A 6108-nucleotide genomic window follows, 5' to 3' on the forward strand; every position below is an offset into this window, starting at 1 on the left:
TGAGGATATTATCCACGCGTGGAAGTTGAACTGTTAAACGGTTGCTGTTGGAAGACGCGTGCCGGAAAATTTTTATGTGATCATACGATCATATGATCATATGTGATTATTATGATCATGTGACCATTTGTGATCATATATGATCAGTATTTAAATGAAAATATATCTGATCAGTGATCATATGTGACCATATATGACCATGTGACCCTTATATGATCAGTTTTCCCTAAATAAAAATATTTTATCAGTAATCAATATGATCACATGTGACCATTTGTGATCATGTGACCATTTATGATCATATGTAGTCATTCTGTATGAGTAGTTGTATGTAAGAAAATGTTATTAGTGATAAAATGTGACCATGTGATGATAAATTTTTTTTTTTAGATAAATGAGCCACTTAACTTTGAGTAGTTATAATTTAAAAGATGATTACAAGTGTCAGAACTAATGTTATACCACCTTCATTTAATGTATTTTGAGGGATGGTTGGATGGAGATGATTGAGGAGTGCTAAGCTGAAAAGTAGGTTACTAATCACCGGAGGAAAACCTAAGGACAGGTGAAACCTTCAGGTGTCCTACCTTCCACTGTAATTCAAGACTAGTTTTAGACCAAGTCGGTGTTTACTCTATTATTTTCTTATCAATTATTCAAGGTCAACCCAACAAATTCCGGAATTTATTATTTTTTAAATAGAGATGTTTGTCGTGGAAAACCAGGAGAGTATATTTTTGACGATAACTTTTGAAGTTATTGAACGATTTTGACCAAGTTTGTGGCGATTAATATTTTTTTATGATCTTAAAACTCTTGTAGAATTTTAAATTGATCGGTCAAGTGGATTTTTTAGTTATTGCCAAAAAATACAAGCTAAAAAATAATTCTTCAAGCTTTTAAAATGTTTGTTTTATGTTAAAAAAAAAAAAAAAAAAAACTAATAAAATTTCTAAACAATCTATTAACCTTAACTTGGAATCTTCGATAAAATTATCATACTTTCAAAATAAAAAACACTTTCTAGTTATTTATAAATCTACATTGAGAAAAGAATGATGATTTAAAATTTATAGATTTTCACAAAATTTATATTAAATTCCAAAAAGAAGAAAATATAATAATAATTGAGTAGGTATGAAAGGGCATTTAATTTTCTATAATACAACATGAATTCTCATGGTGATTATCCTCATGTGTGTTGTACGTGAATTTCGAGAGTGTAAAAGAGACAGAGCTAGTAACTGAGTAACTGAGTGTGTGTATAATATAATATAGAACGGTGTGAGTGAGTCGGTTGCTCAGTTAAAGCGGTCAATCATTGTATCCAATCCGGCGATCGTTATTGTGCTTCTTCGGTTAGGTTGTTATTTATTTTTTTGTTACGCAATCTCGGCTAAACACAATCACCAATCACCAATCACCAATCGGCAATCAGCATTTACCACTGACACTTACGTTAACACTGGCTGTCTATACTGTATTTATTCCGAAGATCTATACAATATTTTTTTATTTGTGTCAACGATTTTTTTTTTTCATCCCGGGCCTTGTTAACGATACCTTGTGGTTTTCTTTTGAGAATTCAATTATTATTTTACAATACTAGTTTTTTCTAAGGTGTAAGTTATTCATTTTTTTGAGAATTCGCTACTTAGCCGTCTTTTGATCATTCATTTTTTTTTAAATAACTTCAAAACTACTGAACTGATGAATTTGAAATTTTAAGAAAATCTTCAGGTTGCGAAACAACGTCGATTGCCGCCAATCTGATCGAAATCGGTTGATAACTTCAAAAGTTATCATCAAAAAACTGTTATTGGGTAATCACAATTTGCATTTTTTAATTTTTTCGCGATAATTTCAAAACTGCTGGTGCGATCTTATTGAAATTCTAGGGAAGTCTTTGGGTTGTAAAATGACGTCGATTGCCGTCAATCCGATCGAAATTGGTTGATAACCTCAAAAGTTATAATAAAAAATGTCATAAACTAAAGATTGTTATTCTTGACACGAATGTTGAGCGTCACCCGGATTCTCGAAACTAATTAAAGAACTGATTGATTAACAGCCCAATAAAGAGATGCATAAATCTTGAGGTTATCAGTGGACGTGTAAAGCACCATCCGTTAAGTGGCCGGCCGGCGTCTTGACTATTTTATTACAGAGTTTTATCTAGCGGAGGTTAGGAGTTAGTAGCGTTATCTAAGGATCTACCAGCTCCAGCTCCAGCTCCAGCTCTAGCCTGGATTGGGCGTGGGTTGAACCGGTGCCAGTGAGTCGCAAGGACTTAATTACCTGGTCGGATTTTAGTGGCCTACAGTAAATCATAGAACAAAAGCGGCATTTTTATTCGGGCCTATTAGGCCCAATTGTCGGTTGTCGGTTGTCCGTTCTCCGTTCTCCGTTCGGTCACAGGTCTGTCCTTCTGAAGAAGTTTACACACGGGCGTTTAGTTTTGGATCGCCCGATAAACGATAGACGATAGACGATAACGCCTGCTAGGCTTAACTGATACAGGTGCCGGTTATCTCACTAGAGATACCCCGGAAATCTTTATCAGCCCAAAGACCCACCGGTTGACGACTCATTCAGGTATACCTTCGGTTTGATTGCGTCACGAGAATTCCTACGGCTTTGGAATTTTTGGAAAAATTTTTTTAAGGCTTAAAAAATTCTCCAGACTTCCCCTTTCCTCTATAATTTCTAAGAAAAAAATTAAAAAATTCCCTCACACATTTCCTCAAAAAAAGAATTCTCAAAATTATTTTGTTGCAAAAAATTCCCAAAAAATTCCACTTTTTGACCTTTAACTTAAATTTTCTCCGAAAATAATCAACTTAGAACACTTTTGAGGTGCTTAAAATATTCTCCAGACTCTCCTCTACAATTTCCAAAAAAAAATAATTTCAAAATCCCCCCACTCATTTTCTCAAAAAAAATTCTCAAAATTTTTTTATTGCAAAATTTCTAAAAAAATCCACTTTTTAATCTTTAACTTGAATTTTCTCAGAAAGTAACCAACTAAAAAAATTTTGGAGGGTCTCAAAAAATTCTCCAGAGTCTCCTTTACAATTTCCAAAAAAAAAAGTCTCCAATTCTTCCATCAGTCGCCTTCCATGATCGCGTCTAAAGAGCACGACGAGGGAGCCCGGGCGTTTATTTCTCAATCAGACACATATTTATATATATTTCTTTATCTTTTCTGTTATATATTTAATTCCAGCTTATATATACCTCTATATACTCGATTATGTACATAGCCGGATCGGAGATATCGATCGAATTCCTATTTTATCTTAAATCGACCTTAGAACTCTCATATTTTCATTTTTAATCTTTTAATCTTTTAATCTTCTTTTAATCTTTTTTCGTTAATTAATATAAATATAAATCGGCGGCTTTGATCGCGGACGGCGCTAATGAGCCAAAACAATTATTATTGTCCGGCAAGAGGGAGCCTCTTTCGCCAGAAGGATTAAATAATAATTTAATCGGGATATTTTTCGGTAATTAAATATTTAATTTATTTTTGTAACAAAAAATGATACTGATGTTGATAGAAATAAATGGAATTAAATCACCGTAGAGACTGGAGAAAAAGAAAATAATCGGCGTTAAGATGACGAGGGGATGACGAGTTAAGTAACCAAGACTAATTTATAAATTGGATGAGCTTTATTATTATTTATTTTGACGTTTAACATCAACGTTTTAGTTATTTCGATAATAAAATATAGAAGAAGTTTTTTTTGGGAATTTTTTGTGGGGGAATGAGTGGGGGGATTTTGAAATTTTTTTTTTTTTTTGGAAATTCTAGAGGAGAGTCTGGAGAATTTTTTAAGCCCTAAAAAAAAATTTTTAGCTCTTTGGATTTTCCCCAAAAAAATCAATAACCCCGTTAATTTTTTATATTACTACAAAAATAATAAATAAAAAATGAAAAAAGTATTACGGTGAACAAACGTAAGCGGTCGTCCGTCTGGTTCACTCGCAACTTGACATTGGGGTGTAAAAAAATGTCCCAAGATAAACATCAGGTTTAAATTTTTTAGAAAAAGTGTTTACCGTGACACCGGTTAGCACTTCTTTCGTTTCATTTATCTTTTATCTTCTCGTTTGCAAGGACAAATATCTTAATAGCTTGATGACTTATTTTATTTTTTTTTCTCTCCGCTTTTTATTTCGGTAATTCTGAGGCACAGGTTGCGGAGCCTGAATAGTTTCCGGCGGAGAGGGGGCGGGCGTTTATTAGTTTATTTTCATTGGATGCATTGCAATAACAGACTCTGTGATATTTAACAACGTCTTTAGCAGAAGAGCTCCACTTTGCAACAATAACACGCCTGTGTGGTCCCAGTGGTACTCATGTTGCACTGCTGGAGTTTTAAAGAACAATTTTATGTTAAATTTTAATCAGCTGAATTATTAACAAGCCTTTGAATCGTCTAAAAGGCTTCAAAATCGTCTAAAAGGCTTCTAGAATAATTAAGTTGACTTTTTTTGGATGAAAAAAAGAATTTTTTCAAGTCTATAAGGTTGTAAAAGTGGGGGTAATACTTCTAGAAGAGAAAAAGAGCGAGTTAAACACTTCTAAAAAGTTTTATGATCATCTAGAAATTGTAATTTATGATTTTGATGCTTCTAGAAGGCTTGTAGATCATTCGGAAGGTTGGATTGATGGTTTTGGGACTTATAGAAGGTTTAAGAATCATCTAGAAGAGAAAATTGAAGATTTTTGGACTTCTAAAAGGTTTAATAAGCATCTAGAAGGTAAAAATAATTATTTTATTTTTACATTAAAAAAAGGTCAAAAGATCATCTAGAAGGACAAATATCGGGATTTAAGGCTTCTGGAAGGTTTAATAGTCATCTAGAAGTCTCCTGGAGGGTCAAAAAACCTTTTTTTCTTTTGTTTCTTGGAGCTAATAAATTTTTTAATAGCTTCTCAGGGAAAAATCTTAGTGAATAGAAAAAATGATAAAAATATAAATAATATAAATAAGAAAATAGAATATTCCGTGAGAAAAGATCGGATACTCGTTAAAAGTATGTTGAAAATATTTAAACAATCAATGACAATATTTACAATTGCTTGCAAACAAACCGCCGACATATATAAATATGAATAATATTAATCAATAATGTGCAAATGGATCTCTATTTTCCCAAGAAATAATAATTATTTAAATGTTAAAAAAAATTCCGTGGATTTTTTAAATATTATTTCATGACGTGCGATAGTTTGATGTGATGAAAATAATGAAATAACAACCTCAATATCAATATCAATGATTCTATCCGTTATCGATACGGTATCGATGCGTAGTCATGTAATATGTTATATACAATATTACAATATACAATATATAAGATCTAAGGTTTTAATAATAATGATAATAATAAGTGATTTTTCTATATTCGTTTAGTTTATTATATATATATATATATATATAGCTAATAAAATGTCTGTTGACTAAATTGATAAATTAATATCAAGTGTAATAATCGATAGTGATACTCTAATCCAGATCTCAAGGTAAATTATCAATTCTATTAATAATTTTATTGAGAATTCAATTATTGTTTCCTGGGTTTGTTTTTATGGAAATTTGGAACTTTTTGAGGTTCTGGAAAAATTGATTTCTCCAGAATTTCTAGAAAATTGGAATTTTTTTCCAGAAATTATAGAAAATTTTATTTTATAAATGTTCTGGAAAATTTAAGTTTTGTATTAATTGAGAAAATTTGAAATTTTCTCCAGAAATATCCTTACCAGTTGCTATTTTTAAAATATAAAAAAGTCCGTAATTAACAAACAAACAAACAACAGATAGAGTATTTACGTAACTGATTGCATATCTACAAAAGAATGGAATGCAGCTGAAAAAAAAAATGCGATTCCGGATGCAGTGATAAAATTCACACGTTTAACTTGACAATTATTAAATAAAATAAAAAAAGTCATTGTGATATCAAGATGAGATTAGTGTCTGTAGTGCTTCCGTTTTATTATTTTTTTGTAACTAGACTTGTGAATTAAGTAATTGCGCGGTCATCTTTAAAAACTACTTGATATGTTGAGTGAACAGCTTAACTCCCTACTCT

Source organism: Cotesia typhae, unplaced genomic scaffold, assembly GCF_013202065.1.
Source record: "Cotesia typhae breed Kobodo isofemale line unplaced genomic scaffold, CoteBio_Ctyphae scaffold_121, whole genome shotgun sequence".
In the NCBI taxonomy this organism is placed as follows: Eukaryota; Metazoa; Arthropoda; class Insecta; order Hymenoptera; family Braconidae; genus Cotesia; species Cotesia typhae.